Raw genomic sequence first — 15,929 nt, forward strand, 5'->3', positions numbered from 1 at the left:
CTCTTCTGATTTAGTTAAAGTGCATTTTCCTAGGGTCTTTGTTAGCCATTTATTTATTTATTTATTTATTTATTATTTTTTTTAAAGATTTTATTTTATTTGTTTGACAGAGAGAGATCACAGTAGACGGAGAGGCAGGCAGAGAGGCAGGCAGAGAGAGAGAGAGGGAAGCAGACTCCCTGCTGAGCAGAGAGCCCGATGCGGGACTCGATCCCAGGACCCTGAGATCATGACCTGAGCCGAAGGCAGCGGCTTAACCCACTGAGCCACCCAGGCGCCCCAGCCTTTTATTTTTTATTTGCTCCTTCATATACTCTTATCTAGACAAAATGACAAGGCACGAAACTCACAAAAAAAAAAAAAAAAGAACAAGAGGGGTGCCTGGGTGACTCGGTGGGTTAAAGCCTCTGCCTTTGGCCCAGGTCATGATCCCAGCATCCTGGGATCAAGCCCCACATCAGGCTCTCTGCTCAGAAGGGAGCCTGCATCCTCCTCTTTCTCTGCCTGTCTCTTTGTCTGCTTGTGATCTCTGTCTGTCAAATAAATAAATAAAATCTTTAAAAAAAAAAAAAGAACGAGAGGGACCTAATCAATACAGACATTAGTAATATGTCGGATCTAGGGTTCAGAATGATGATTCTCAAGGTTCTAGCTGGGCTCAAAAAAGGCATGGAAGATATTAGAGAAACCCTCTCTGGAGAGATAAAAGCCCTTTCTGGAGAAATAAAAGAACTAAAATCTAACCAAGTTGAAATAAAAAAAGCTATTAATGAGGTGCAATAAAAAATGGAGGCTCTCACTGCTAGGATAAATGAGGCAGAAGAAAGAATTAGTGATATAGAATACCAAATGACAGAGAATAAAGTAGCTGAGCAAAAGAGGGACAAACAGGTACTGGACCATGAGGGAAGAATTCGAAAGATAAGTAACAACATAAGATGAAACAACATTAGAATAATTGGGAGTCCAGATGAAGAAGAAAGAGAGAGGGGAGCAGAAAATATATTGGAGAGAATTATTGGAGAGAATTTCACAAATATGGCAAAGGGAATAAGCATCAGAATTCATGAGGTACAGAGAACCCCCCTCAAAATCAACAAGAATAGGTCCACACCCCATCACCTAATAGTAAAATTTACAAGTCTTAGCGACAAAGAGAAAATCCTGAAAGCAGCCTGGGAAAAGAAGTCTGTAACATAAAATGGTAAAAATATTAGATTGGCAGCAGACTTAACCACAGAGGCCTGGCAGTCCAGAAAGAACTGGAATGATATATTCAGAGCACTAAACGAGAAAAACATGCAGCCAAGAATACTATATCCAGCTAGGCTATCATTGAAAATAGAAGGGGAGATAAAAAGCTTCCAGGACAAATAAAAACTGAAAGAATTTGCAAACACCAAACCAGCTCTACAGGAAATATTGAAAGGGTTTCGCTAAACAAAGAGAGAGCCTAAAAGTAGTAGATCAGAAAGGAGCAGAGACAATATACAGTAACAGTCACCTTACATGTAGGCAATACAATGGCACTAAATTCGTATCTCTCAATAATTACCCTGATTGTTAATGGGCTAGATGCCCCAGTCAAAAGACACAGGGTATGGATAAAAAAAACAAAACCATCTATAAGTTGCCTACAAGAAACTCAGTTTAGACCTGAAGACACCTCCAGATTTAAAGTGAGGGGATGGAAAACAATGTACCATGCTAATGGACATCAGAAGAAAGCTGGGGTGGCAATCCTTATATCAGATAAATTAGATTTTAAGCCAAAGACTATAATAAGAGATGAGGAAGAACACTATATCATACTCAAAGGGTCTGTCCAACAAGAAGATCTAACAATTGAAAATTTCTATGTCCCTAACATGGGAGCAGCCAACTATATAAACCAATTATTAGCAAAATCAAAGAAACACATCAACAATAATACAATAATAGCAGGGGACTTTAACACTCCCCTCACTGAAATGGACAGATCATCCAAGCAAAAGATCAACAAGGAAATCAAGGCTTTAAATGACACACTGGACCAGATGGTCATATATTCAGAACATTTCATCCCAAAGCAACAGAATACACATATCTTCTCTATTCTGGAACATTCTCCAGAATAGATCACATCCTGGGCCACAAAACAGGTCTCAACTGGTATCAAAAAATTGGAATTATTCCCTGCATATTTTCAGACCACAGTGCTCTGAAGCTAGAACACAATCACAAGAGGAAATTTGGAAAGAACCCAAATACATGGAAACTAAACAGCATCCTTCTAAAGAATAAATGGGTCAAACAGGAAATTAAAGAAGAAAAACTTTATGGAAACAAATTATAATGAAAACACAACGGTTCAAAATCTGTGGAACACAGCAAAGGCATCCTGAGAGGAAAATATATAGCAGTACAAGCCTTTCTCAAGAAACAAGAAAGGTCTTAAATACACAACCTAACCCCACACCTAGACAGAAATCATAAAGATCAGAGCAGAAACCAATTAAATAGAAACCAAGAAAAACAATAGAACAAATCAACGAAACTAGGAGCTGGTTGTTTGAAAGAATTAATAAGATTTATAAACCCCTGGCTAGACTTATCAAAAAGAAAAGAGAAAGCACCCAAATAAATAAAGTCATGAATGAAAGAGGAGAGATCACAACCAACAACAAAGAAATACAAACAACTATAAGAGCACACTATGAGCAACTCTACGCCAACAAATTTTACAATCTGGAAGAAATGGATGCATTCCTAGAAACATATAAACTACCACAACATAACCAGGAAGGTATAGAAAACCTGAACAGACCCATAACCAGTAAGGAGATTGAAACAGTCATCAAAAATCTCCAAACAAACAAAAGCCCAGGGCCACATGGCTTCCTGGGGGAATTCTACCAAACATTTAAAGAAGAACTAATTCCTTTTCTCCTGAAACTGTTCCAAAAAATAAAAATGGAAGGAAAACTTCCAAACTCCTTTTATGAGGCCAGCATCACCTAGATCCCAAAACCAGACAAGGATCCCATCAAAAAAGACAACTATAGACCAATATCCTTGATGAACACAGATGCGAAAATTCTCACCAAAATACGAGCCAATAGGATTCAACAGTACATTAAAAGGATTATTCACCACAACCAAGTGGGATTTATTCCAGGGCTGCAAGGTTGGTTCAACATCTGCAAATCCATCAATGTGATACAACACATTAATAAAAGAAAGAACAAGAACCATATGATACTCTCAATAGATGCTGAGAAAGCATTTGACAAAGTACAGCATCCCTTCCTGATCAAAACTCTTCAAAGTGTAGGGACAGAGGGCACATACCTCAATATTATCAAAGCCATCTATGAAAAACCCACTGCAAATATCATTCTCAATGGAGAAAAACTGAAAGCTTTCCCACTAAGGTCAGGAACACAGCAGGGATGTCCATTATCACCACTGCTATTCAACATAGTACTAGAAGTTCTAGCCTCAGCAATCAGACAACAAAAGGAAATTAAAGGCATCCAAATTGGCAAAGAAGAAGTCAAACTATCACTCTTTGCATATTATATGATACTATTTGTGGAAAGCCCAAAAGATTCCACTCTAAACAGCTAGAACGTGTACAGGAATTTAGTAAAGTGTCAGGATATAAAATCAATGCACAGAAATCAGTTGCATTTCTCTACACCAACAACAAGACAGAAGAAAGAGAAATTAAGGAGTCAATCCCATTTACAATTGTACCCAAAACTATAAGATACCTAGCAGTAAACCGAACCAAAGAGGCAAAGAATCTATACTCAGAAAACTATAAAGTACTCATGAAAGAAATTGAGGAAGACACAAAGAAATGGAAAAATGTTCCATGCTTCTGGATTGGAAGAACAAATATTGTGAAAATATCTATGCTACCTAAAGCAATCTACACATTTAATGCAATCCCTACCAAAATACCATCCATTTTTTTCAAAGAAATGGATCAAATAATCCTAAAATTTATATGGAACCATAAAAGACCTCGAATAGCCAAAGGAATATTGAAAAAGAAAGCCAAAGTTGGTGGCATCACAATTCTGGACTTCAAGCTCTATTACAAAGCTGTCATCATGAAGATAGCATGGCACTGGCACAAATACAGACACATAGATCAATGGAACAGAATAGACAGCCCAGAAATAGACCCTCAACTCTATGGTCAACTAATCTTCAACAAAGCAGGAAAGAATGTCCAATGGAAAAAAGACAGCCTCTTCAATAAATGGTGTTGGGAAAATTGGACAGCCACATGCAGAAAAAAGAAATTGGACCATTTCCTTACACCACACACAAATGTAGACTCAATATGGATGACCTCAAAGTGAGAAAGGAATCCATCAAAATCCTTGAGGAGAACATAGGCAGCAACCTCTTTGACCTCAGCCAGAGCAACTTCTTTCTAGAAACATCGCCAAAGGCAAGGGAAGCAAGGGTAAAAATGAACTATTGGGATTTCATCAAGATCAAAAGCTTTTGCACAACAAAGGAAGCAGTTAACAAAACCAAAAGACAACTGATAGAATGGGAGAAGATATTTGCAAACAACATATCTTATAAAGGGCTAGTGTCCAAAATCTATAAAGAGCTTAGCCAACTCAACACCCAAAGAACAAATAATCCAATCAAGAAATGGGCAGAAGACATGAACAGACATTTCTGCAAAGAAGACATCCAGATGGCCAATAGACACATAGAAAAGTGTTCCACATCACTCAGCATCAGGGAAATACAAATCAAAACCACAATGAGATATCACCTCACACCAGTCAGAATGGCTAATATTAACAAGCCAGGAAATGACAGATGCTGACGAGGATGTGGAGAAAGAGGAACCCTCCTACACTGTTGGTGGGAATACAAGCTTGTGCAACCACTCTGGAAAACAGCATGGAGGTTCCTCAGAATGTTGAAAATAGAACTACCCTATGACCCAGCAATTGCACTACTGGGTATTTACCCTAAAGATACAAATGTAGTGATCCAAAGGGGCATGTGCACCCGAATGTTTATAGCAGCAATGTCCACAATAGCCAAACTATGGAAAGAACCTAAATGTCCATCAACAGATGAATGGATCAAGAAGATGTGGTATATATACACAATGGAATACTATGCAGCCATCAAAAGAAATCTTGCCATTTGTGATGACGTGGATGGAAGTAGAGTGTATCATGCTTAGCGAGATAAGTCAAGCAGAGAAAGACAACTATCATATAATCTCCCTGATATGAGGAAGTGGAGATGCAACGTGGGGGCTTGGAGGGTAGGAAATGAGTAAATGAAACAAGATGAGATCAGGAGGGTGACAAACCATAAATGACTCTTAATGTCACAAAACAAACTGAGGGCTGCTGAGAGGAGGAGGGTAAGGAGAGGGGGGTTGGTCATTGGGGAGGGTATGTGCTATGGTGAGTGCTGTGAAGTGTGTAAACCTGGCGCTTCACAGACTTGTACCATGGGGATAAAAATACATTATATGTTTGTAAAATAATTAAAAAAATAAAAAAAGAGTTTGAATCTATTTTTTATTGATTTCTATATCAAAAACCTTAATGATATTATGGCGTGGCATGAAATCATGACATCATTTCTAGGGTTAGAAATGTTTAATGTTATTGTCATTATAATCTACCTATTTTTAATACTGTACATCCAATAAAATTGTAGTTTAGATATTTTTATATATGTATTAATTCACTTTTAAACTGGATTTGTAAGTGAATTTTAATTTTCTTACTATAATTTTAGCAATTAATACACCTAACTTTTTTTTTTTAGATTTATTTATTTATTTATTTGACAGAGATCACAAGTAGGCGGAGAGGCAGGCAGAGAGAGAGGAGGAAACAGGGTCCCTGCTGAGCAGAGAGCCCGATGCGGGACTTGATACCAGGACTCTGGGATCATGACTTGAGCCAAAGGCAGAAGCTTTAACCCACTGAGCCACCCAGGTGCCCCAACACACCTAAATTTTAGAGAAAATGAGAAACATGTTTTTGTGTTTAGAAAATAATCTTGACTCTAAGTAGTTAAAATTAAATGGTATTTGAAGTTCTTAGTATTATATTAATTCTGGTTTACTTAGCTTACTTATCATATAACTTACTTAGTAAGAATTTTAGTTTTAATTAATACATAATTAAGTCAAATGATGCTTTCTGGCTTCTGTGTTTAAGATCATGTTATATGGAAAAGGTGAACACTTGAAAATGTACACGAAATGCTTTATTTATTACGTTTAAATGAATTCCCCTAGATTACTTCAAAACGTCCACCCATCCTTAGCTAACTTTTATCTCAAGCACTTAGAATCACTGATAAAAAACATAAAATGTGTCATTTTTGGAGGGGCATGTGAAGATTGCCCATGGTTTTTCATGTTTTCATTACAAAAGAGAGTGAGCATTCTCTAGGGCCTGAAGCTGGGACATTTAGCTGTGCTTACATTCTTAAAGCCAGCTCAAGAACAAACAGTTCAAGTACATACGTGACATATTCCTAAACTTCTCTTGGAAAGGTTGAAAAAATATTTTTAGCTACTGACACATTATTTAGATTTTATTTTTTTCTAGGGCCGCTGTTGGCAAATGTTGTTTTCTGTTTGTTTTTGTTTTTGCCTGTTTTGATTTCTTTGTGAAAATCTATTCTGTACAGACAGAGCAGGCTTTAGCTTATAAAAGGAACAGACATGACCCTGTCTGCAGATTCAGTTTTCCATTCTCTGTCAGACACTCTGGTGCCTAAATGGATAGAGCTCAGTCATATTTTAATCTATAGCATTTATGTGCGTATTTACACACACTCACTCATATTCTCTCTCTCAAAGATTTGCATATCTGGTTGATTAACTTCACTTTCAAAAGCTGATCAAAAATAAAGAAGGAGGAAAACGCCTAACTATGAAATTACAAGCATGAGGAATAATTCTCAAGAAACAGAATGATGGGGGTGCCTGGGTGGCTCAGTGGGTTAAAGCCTCTGTCTTCGGCTCAGGTCATGATCTCAGGGTCCTCGGATTGAGCCCTGCATTGGGCTTTCTGCTCAGCAGGGAGCCTGCTTCCCTCTCTCTGCCTCTGTCTCTGCCTACTTGTGACCTCTGTCTGTCAAATAAATAAATAAAATCTTAAAAAAAAAAAAAAGAAACAGAATAATGTTTTTCTAATCACTTGTCCATCCAGCATCTTCAGAATTTAGAAAGAAAATCTATATATGCAATTTCTGTGTTCTTTTCCCCCTAATGTTTGCTATTTTGCTATTTATTTTCTTCAGTGAAACCAGTGTGACCTTGGCTCATTTTTATGAAACTTTCTTCTCTTCCAATATTCCTTTTCACTCTATTCCATATGTGTGTCACCCAATCTGGAAGCCTTTCTGGTACAAGTTATTTATTTTAAAAAGAAAAAAGAGGGGTGTCTGGGTGGTGTAGTGAGTTAAGTGCCCGATTCTTGGTTTCAGTTCAGGTTATGATCAATTTCAGGGCCTCGGCATCAAGCCCCGTGTTGGGCTCCAGACTCAGAGCAAAGTCTGCTTGAGATTCTCTGTCACTCTCCCTCTGCCTTTTCCCCTGCTCTCTTCCTCTCTCTCAAATAAATACATTTTTAAAAAAGAAAATAAAAGAAAAGTAGAAAGAAGGTGTTCCCAGATGATATTTTATTATAATTTGTATCTTGGGAAAAAACATTATGTAAATATTTAACATATCATCATCTACCATATAAAGACATAGTATAATGTTAGCATGGTATTATTATTCCTATCTTGATAAGTTTTGTCTATGAACAATATGAAAATTGAATATCCTGTTAATATGAGAATGTCCTGTTAATAGCCTGCTAATATGAAAATTAACAGGATATTAAAATTTCAGTACCCCTGAAATTTACACTAATGGATAAGTGAAATTTATGGATTGTGTTCTTTTTCTGGTTAAAATTTTAGGCCTTTTTCTACTTCTTTCTTAAGTAAAAATTATTATGAAATACATCAGCTTAATGAAAGCACAAATAATCAACATTAATTAAATAATCATATGGATTATCTGATACATTTTCAGAAATACATGGGTGAGAGAGATAAATCAAATTGGGCCAGTTTTACTTAAAATTCTTTAGATATTCTGGATACCATAATAATGTCAAGTTAATACTATTAAAGTAATAATAGCTAATACCTTTAATAGTACTGTAATGTGATGATAAGAGTAAACAAGTTGCAATAATAATTTAGTGTAATAATGGCAAAGATTGGTGAAGAACAGAGATTTAAGAAATGACCTTCCACTATTCCTGCTGAAACCCTTTAGTCTATTGGTGTTCAGGTCTGTCCATTTTTGCCAGTGTGGAACTTGTGAATTCAGGCTCAGTTTCACAGACTCTTGGAACAGAGAGACTGAAGCAGATGGGTGAGTGAATGAGTGTGTGTGTTATATCATCTCTCTGTGTACACTGTAGAGTGAGATAACATGGAGAAGGAAAAACTACTCTTCCCACTCCAATGTCATCGTTGCCTTCTAAAGTAGCAGGAGAGCTGGTGGGCATGAGAAGAGCATCTGGAACTGCTCCAGGGACTTCTGGAACATTCAGCCTCAGTGTCCTCACCTCCCAAGTGTGAAGTGAGGACTTTGAGTGACATCTGGCTGTCCTTTGAGAAACTTATGTAATAAAATACTGTTATTCTCTTTCAAGCAACAATTTTTTAATTAAGTTTATGTCAATTATTTATTGTCTGCGCAAATCCCACAACTTGGGGCTGCAAGTTTGGCTCTGTGAACTGTATGAAATCATATTACAGCACATTGAATGTTCATTCCCATACAGTCTCTGCACCTAAGTTTTGTCTTTCAGGGGATTCAAAAGAATTTGCATTCCTCTATTATAGCACCTAGGATGAACATTTATTTTTCTGATATGTCCTGGAGACTTGCTCCCTCAACAACCATTGGAATCTTTATTTTAAAGGGCCAACTTTTAGAGAAACTATAGAAATTAAACAGAAGTTCAGTGCATGGTCACTGAAAAGCCAGAATTGTCACCAATGTGCAATTTGATAATCATGTGTGTTGTTTTCATATATTCTACATGTTATCCATAGTATAATTTCATTAAGAGATTGGTTGGAGCCATTTCCCTTACAATTTCTCCATCAGTCACTCTGAATTTGGAAGACTAGTATTCTTCATATCAAACTATACCAAAAATATTTGGCTATAGTCTTGGCAAATGAAAACATTTTTAATATTTTCAATTTTTGATAATGAATAAGTAACTTGTGTGAATACTATTTTATATATCTAATAATGACTTTAAGTGTACACATAGTTAGAAAAACAATAAGGACTAAAAATATGTAGACCTCATTTACTGTGTTTTTTTTAAGCTGATTTTGTATATTACTAATTTATTTAATCCTCACAACAACCATATGAGTTAGGCACAAGAGTTATCTATAATTTTCCATGGGCAATTGAGGCACTGAAAGATTATGTAAATTTCCCAAATCATACAACTAATGAGCTGCAGCTCTGTGGCATCAACCCAACTTCTCTGCATTAATACTCATGCTGCTATGATGTTTCACTACAGACTGAAGATTAACATAAAATGGAAAATGCAATGCAAGTGCTTGGTAAAATAAACAAGCGAAAAGTGAAAAAAATGAAAATAAAAAAACTTTAATATTGGTTTTGTCTAAATTTGACCTTTAAGTAATTTAATACTGATGTAAAAAAGTACACAGATAAGATCTATTTTGATACTCAAATATTCAGGCAACTTTAGTCACACATCACTAAATACATACACGAATAAATGTAGAAAACAAAACATACTCTGAAATAGAAAGTACTTGATATTTGAAGAAACTGGCTGCTAATTTCTGTAAAAGGTGGAAGTAAATGATGTGTTTTCCACTTACTGGTTAATTAATGACTAAACTTAAGTCCTAAATGCATGCCAGTGTAGTTAGTTGAGTGCATTTATTTTTAACTTAAAAAGTTGCTCAAACACAGCTTCAGGTGTTCAAAATTTCTTTGTCTACTGCTGACCATTTGCTCAAACTCAGTTCCAGTCATCAGTGAAAGCCTGATTCACATTTTCTGAGAGAAGAATAAATGCTTTCTTCAGAAGTCTAAAATATCTTGATACTCTCTCACAATTCGAGTTTAATTTTAGTTGTGAATGCAACTTGACATTTCTAAAAGTAGCTCATATTATGAATTAAAATCTAAAATACAACAAATTTTAAAGTCAGAAGTTTGTAGTGTTTTATTTCTATGGAATCTATACCAGGCTGATTCTACAACTTAGAAACATAACCCCAGCTTTGTGCTCCTTTTTTAAAGAGGAAATTTCTCCTACTGTTCTGCAGGGATAAGCAGCTTGCAACATTAAGTTCCCGGATGACATGATGTGGGTATAAGAGAGGTACCAATATGGAAAGAAATATAGTATGGAGGCTTTATTTGCTATTTCAAAATATTTTTTCATCTTGTAGACAAAAATTTTAAGTGTACTCGATCTTTTTTTTTTTTTTTTAAGATTTTATTTATTTATTTGACAGAGAAATTCACAAGTAGGCAGAGAGGCAGGCAGAGAGAGGGGGAAGCAGGTTTCCTGCTGGGCAGAGAGCCCGCTGCAGGGCTTGATGGAAGGACCCTGAGACCATGAGATTATGGCCTGAGCCGAAGGCAGATGCTAAACGGACCGAGCCACCCAGGAGTCCCAGTGTACTCGATCTTTAACTTAAACAAAGTAGGTCATTACTAGAACCTTCGAAATCCTTCATGCTTGCCTACCTAAAATCCCTCTCCTGCCTCTGCAAATAGGAGTTTAATTAGAGAACACCATCTGTTATCATGTTTTATGATAACTATTCCCTTGCTCTGTGTGTGGATTTTCCCACAAATGTATTATTTTTGTGTTTTCTTTGTGTTGTCAACTTTACATAGCTCAAATATCCAATTAAATTCTCTGATTGGCTGGATTGATTCAACATTTATGGTTTAAAAATCCAATCACGTTTTTGCCGACAGATGAACTTCATTCCTTTTCCCTGGTAGGTAATACTTTGCTGTATGACTATGCAACAATTGATTCATCCTATCTTTTGCTGAAAGATAGTACAATATTTCCAGTTTCTGTATTTTATAAAATAAAACATGTGGCTTTTAAAAAAAGATTTTATTTATTTATTTGACAGAGAGAGAAATCACAAGTAGGCCAAGAGGCAGGCAAAGAGAGAGGGGAAGCAGGCCCCTGCCAATCAGAGAGCCAGATGCTGGGCTCGATCCCAGGACCTTGAGATCATGACCTGAGCCAAAGGCAGAGGCTTAACTCACTGAGACACCCAGGTGCCCTGTGGCTTTTTTTTTTTTTTTTTAAATATGTGCCTTTGATGACAAATGTGCAAGAATTTCTTTAAGATGTGTCCTTAGGACTAGGAATGAAAGTGGTTCATTATGGCATATCCCCAACTCAATTTAGTAAGGGCAATATTTTAAAATGATTTTAGTACTTTTTATTTAGCAATTGATAAGTTCTTCTTTGATTCCTATTCTTGTCAAAACTTAGCATTATAAAGATTAATTTTTGTCAAATTGTAACTGGCACAAAATTTCTGTTTGAGATTTCAGTTTCATTTTGATTAGTAGTGAGGTCAAAAACATTTTTAAATGTCTTTACTGGAAAGAATTAATCCTCCCTTTCCCATGAAGAGTTTCCCATTAAACATTGACACAGTGGTTGAAGATTCACTCCTAGGTATCTGGTTAGGTCTCTGGACTTCTTACACACATGGAATTTCCAGGGTACAAGGTGAAAAGTTCAGGGCAAGGCACTATCAGGTTGATTTTGCACAAAACCAATGAGTCAACACCATGCTGGCTACTGTGAACCTGGGAACAAAGGAAGTTGAGGCCAAAGGAATCTGAAGTCTTTCACAAGGGGTGTATGGCTCTGTGACATCTTTTGTGTGTGCTGGAGAACAGATCTGGGAATAGTGTCTCAACTGGGTCACATTAGGGCTCACTCAAAGATTCCCCAGTATGTCCCTCTTGCCATTGCCCAGTTTTTCCAGGCACTGGACTTCACTCCAATTGCTCTTGGATTGACATTAATGCCTCTTCTGCATTAGAAATGCAAATCTGCAGCCAGTACCTGCTCCAAACCTTATGTTTCTGGTGCCTACTCACTAAATGCAAAGTTAGCACAGGTTGTCCTTCATCATTCTACTCTGAATTAAAGTCTCACTGGATACAGTTGATTTGTGGAGACAAATCTGTGTTCTAGAGGCATGAGGGCTGGGAACTTGTATTTTGAATTTTTTAAAATTTAATTAAATTTAATTTTTTTCAGTGTTCCAAAATTCATTGTTTATGTACCACACCCAGTGCTCCATGCAATACATGCTCTCGTTAATACCCACCACCACGCTCACCTATTTTGAATTCTTTATTGGGGATTTGGGATGCCCCAAGTATAGAAAAGTTATCCAAAAATGATGTACAAGACTGGGTGTAAAAAAAATGCCCAACAGAGGCTTCTGGGAAATTTCTTTTTACTCCTGTGATGGAGACCCTGAAAGCTTCTGCCTTTTCCACTAGACATGAATGTGGAAGTGTGTGGTCTCTGTAGCTGTTGGTGGCCAGCCTATAAGCATGAAAGGATTCATCTTAAGAGGAAACAGGCAGTGTAGGCAGCAAACTGGGGGATGGAGGTAATGACTTATACCCTCGATCAAACAAGTTGGTAAGGCCTACAAACTGAACTCAGTTTTGTCCCTGGACTCCCAGTTTTGTGAGATGAGAATATTTTCTCACTCTTTACACCAGTTTGAGCTGCTTTTCATCCTCTTTGCTGATGAAAGAACCCTAAATCATATAGCTATTTTTATTTATTTATTTATTTATTTATTTATTTATTTTTCTGGTTGTAAATTTTTTAAATTTTAAATTTTTTAATTTTTTATAAACATATAATATATTTTTATCCCCAGGGGTACAGGTCTGTGAATCGCCAGTTTTACACACTTCACAGCACTCATCAAAGCACATACCCTCCCCAATGTCCATAACCCCACCCCCCTTCTCCCAACCCCCCTCCCCCCAGCAACCCTCAGTTTGTTTTGTGAGATTAAGAGTTACTTATGGTTTGTCTCCCTCCCAATCCCATCTTGCTTCATTTATTCTTCTCCTACCCACTTAAGCCCCCATGTTGCATCACCACTTCCTCATATCAGGGAGAACGACATATCAGATAAAGGACTAGTGTCCAAAATCTATAAAGAACTTAGCAAACTCGGCTATTTTTATTTATTTTTATATGAAAGATCACCTCATGCTTCAATCTACTATTACTGGAGAGAAAACTTTCTACTTAATTTAGAATGTAATTTTACAAGATTTCAAATGTCTATCAGTTATTTATCTATTTTCATCAAAGAACTTTAGTAGTTATAATATTTATAAATATGATAATAATAAAAATACATACTACCAACTTGCTTTCTTTTTTAGAGTCCATTCATGAGGTTAACTCCTTTTAAGTCTCCCACAGCTGTTGGATGTGGAAAGTTGATGTTGTACTTACTCACCTTAGACCTGAAGAAGTTGTAGCTCAGAAAAATAATTAACTTTCCCCAGTTGATGAGTTTAATAAGGGAATAAATTATATTAAGAACTTAGGTGTTCTCAGATCTAGTCAAGCAAGCAATTTGTTAGAAAAAAAAAAAAAAAAAAAAAAAAAAAAAAAGAAAACATTTAAGTGATCTGTACATATGTCACATAAACTAATAAATAACCTAAAAACTAATAAATAACCTAAATGTTTAGGTTACTTAATTGTACTTACAAAAGAAATGTAGTGCCTTTTTGGGGGGAAAAATATCTCTCATGAGTCCATTTCCATGCTGTGTCATGTCACGGGTTCTATACCACCTCTTTAGTATGATTCTGAGCCCTTATCTGGATCCTTTACTTGTATGTTATGTAGGCCAATAAATGTCATTCATTTTAATAAAGATTTGATTTCTTGGAATTTCTAGGTTCAGATTGCTCTTCCCCTTCCTTGATATCATTAAGAGAGAAATAACAATGTAATTTTTTTTAAATTATGAAATATTTTGGAGTGCCTGGGTGGCTCAGTTGGTTTAGTGTCTATCTCCTGGTTTCTTCTGAGGTCATGATCTCAGAGTTGTGGGCCTGAGCCCCGTATTGGGCTCCATGCTTAGTGGGGCATCTGCTTGAGATTCTCTCTTTCTCCTTTTCCCTCTGCTCTTCCCCACTGCTTGTGCACACACACTCTCTTTTTCTAAAATAAATAAATAAAATCTTTAATAAAAAAAAATTATGAGGGTGCCTGGGTGGCTCAGTGAGTTAAAACCTCTGCCTTTGGCTCAGGTCATGATCTCAGGGTCCTGGGATCGAGCTCCACATTGGACTCTGCTCGGTGGAAAGCCGGCTGCCCCCTCTTTCTCTCTGCTTGCCTCTCTGCCTACTTGTGATCTCTCTCTCTCTGTGTCAAATAAATAAATCTTTAAAAAAATTATGAAACATTTCTGAGTAAACCTACAAACATGACTTCTGATACTTCCTCATACAAAAGGCCTATTTGTCAATTATTTCCATCAACCAACCAACTAATACACATTTGTTATATGCCATGTGTCAGCGAATGTCAAATGATATAATTACAATATGACCTATTAGGAATTGCACTGGGTGTAATGAGAACATACAAACTGAGCCTAGACTGGCTGGAAGGAAGAGTGGGTAGGAGTAGATGGTGAGGGAGACTTTGGGAGCAGGGAGTTTTCCAATCAGCCAGGGCAAAGCCCTGAAGGATAGAGAACCAATGTATGTTTAAAAATCTGAAGAAATTGAAGAGTAAGCCCCACAGTGTAATGGTGAAGAATTAGAGCTTTGGATTTCAGACTCTCAAGTTCAAATCAGGACTTCATCATTTTCTAACTGAAACGTCATTATGTGACTTCAGAAAGGTTACTTCAGCTTTCAAACACTCAGCTTTCAAAAAGAAAAGGAAACTAGTCCTACTTTGAACATCTTTAGGGAGGATTAAAGATAATTTGTTCTAGAGAACATCAAGAAAGTGTTTGGTACCTAACCTGTTCTTGATGCATGCTCTGAAGTTCTCTGTGGCTGGGCTGTAGAGAGCTGGGGGAAAGCCTCTGAGGAGGAGGCTAGAGGACTGGGCTTTTCATGGCCTCCTAGGTCCTGTTTGGAATTTGAACTTTGTCTTAAGAGCAGTGGGGAGAATCTGAAGTTTACAGCATGGATTTGCATTTGGGAAAAATTTAATATTGGGATGCAGTCATGAAATACTATAAAAATGAAAACTATTTTATTTTTTGAGTTATTATGAAGCCTGAAAACAGATATGTGAACAAGGCAATAATAAAAATTCTCCTCAGAAATGTACGCTTTATGTATTTTTTTCTTATACAAGAAAATTCCTGTTAGTCAAACAGGATCCTTAGGGACCCACATATACAGAAAATTTCTTTGGACCACCAAACCATTACATAACTTGTTCATGATTTTTTTTTTTTAAATGTATGGGTATACCAGTTGTTGACATATCCACATGTGCAGAAAAATAAAAATCACATGCCTAGGAAATGGTCAGAAATTCTGCTTATAATCAAATTCAGTATTAAAACACTTGTGATTTTTATGTAGATCACTGCCTGTTATTTATTATATTCTGTGATTGCATTTAATAAGTGTTTATTAAACCAACGTTTATGTACAAATCATTGTGTTTTTATACTAGAAATCATTTTATTATGTACATTTTACTTTTATACATTAATTACTAAATCTTATTGATTCTGTTTCTATGTTTTTATATTACCATATAATATAAATTTGCATGTTTTGTGTTAGG

The sequence above is a fragment of the Mustela nivalis genome, assembly GCF_964662115.1.
Source record: "Mustela nivalis genome assembly, chromosome: 1".
NCBI lineage: Eukaryota > Metazoa > Chordata > Mammalia > Carnivora > Mustelidae > Mustela > Mustela nivalis.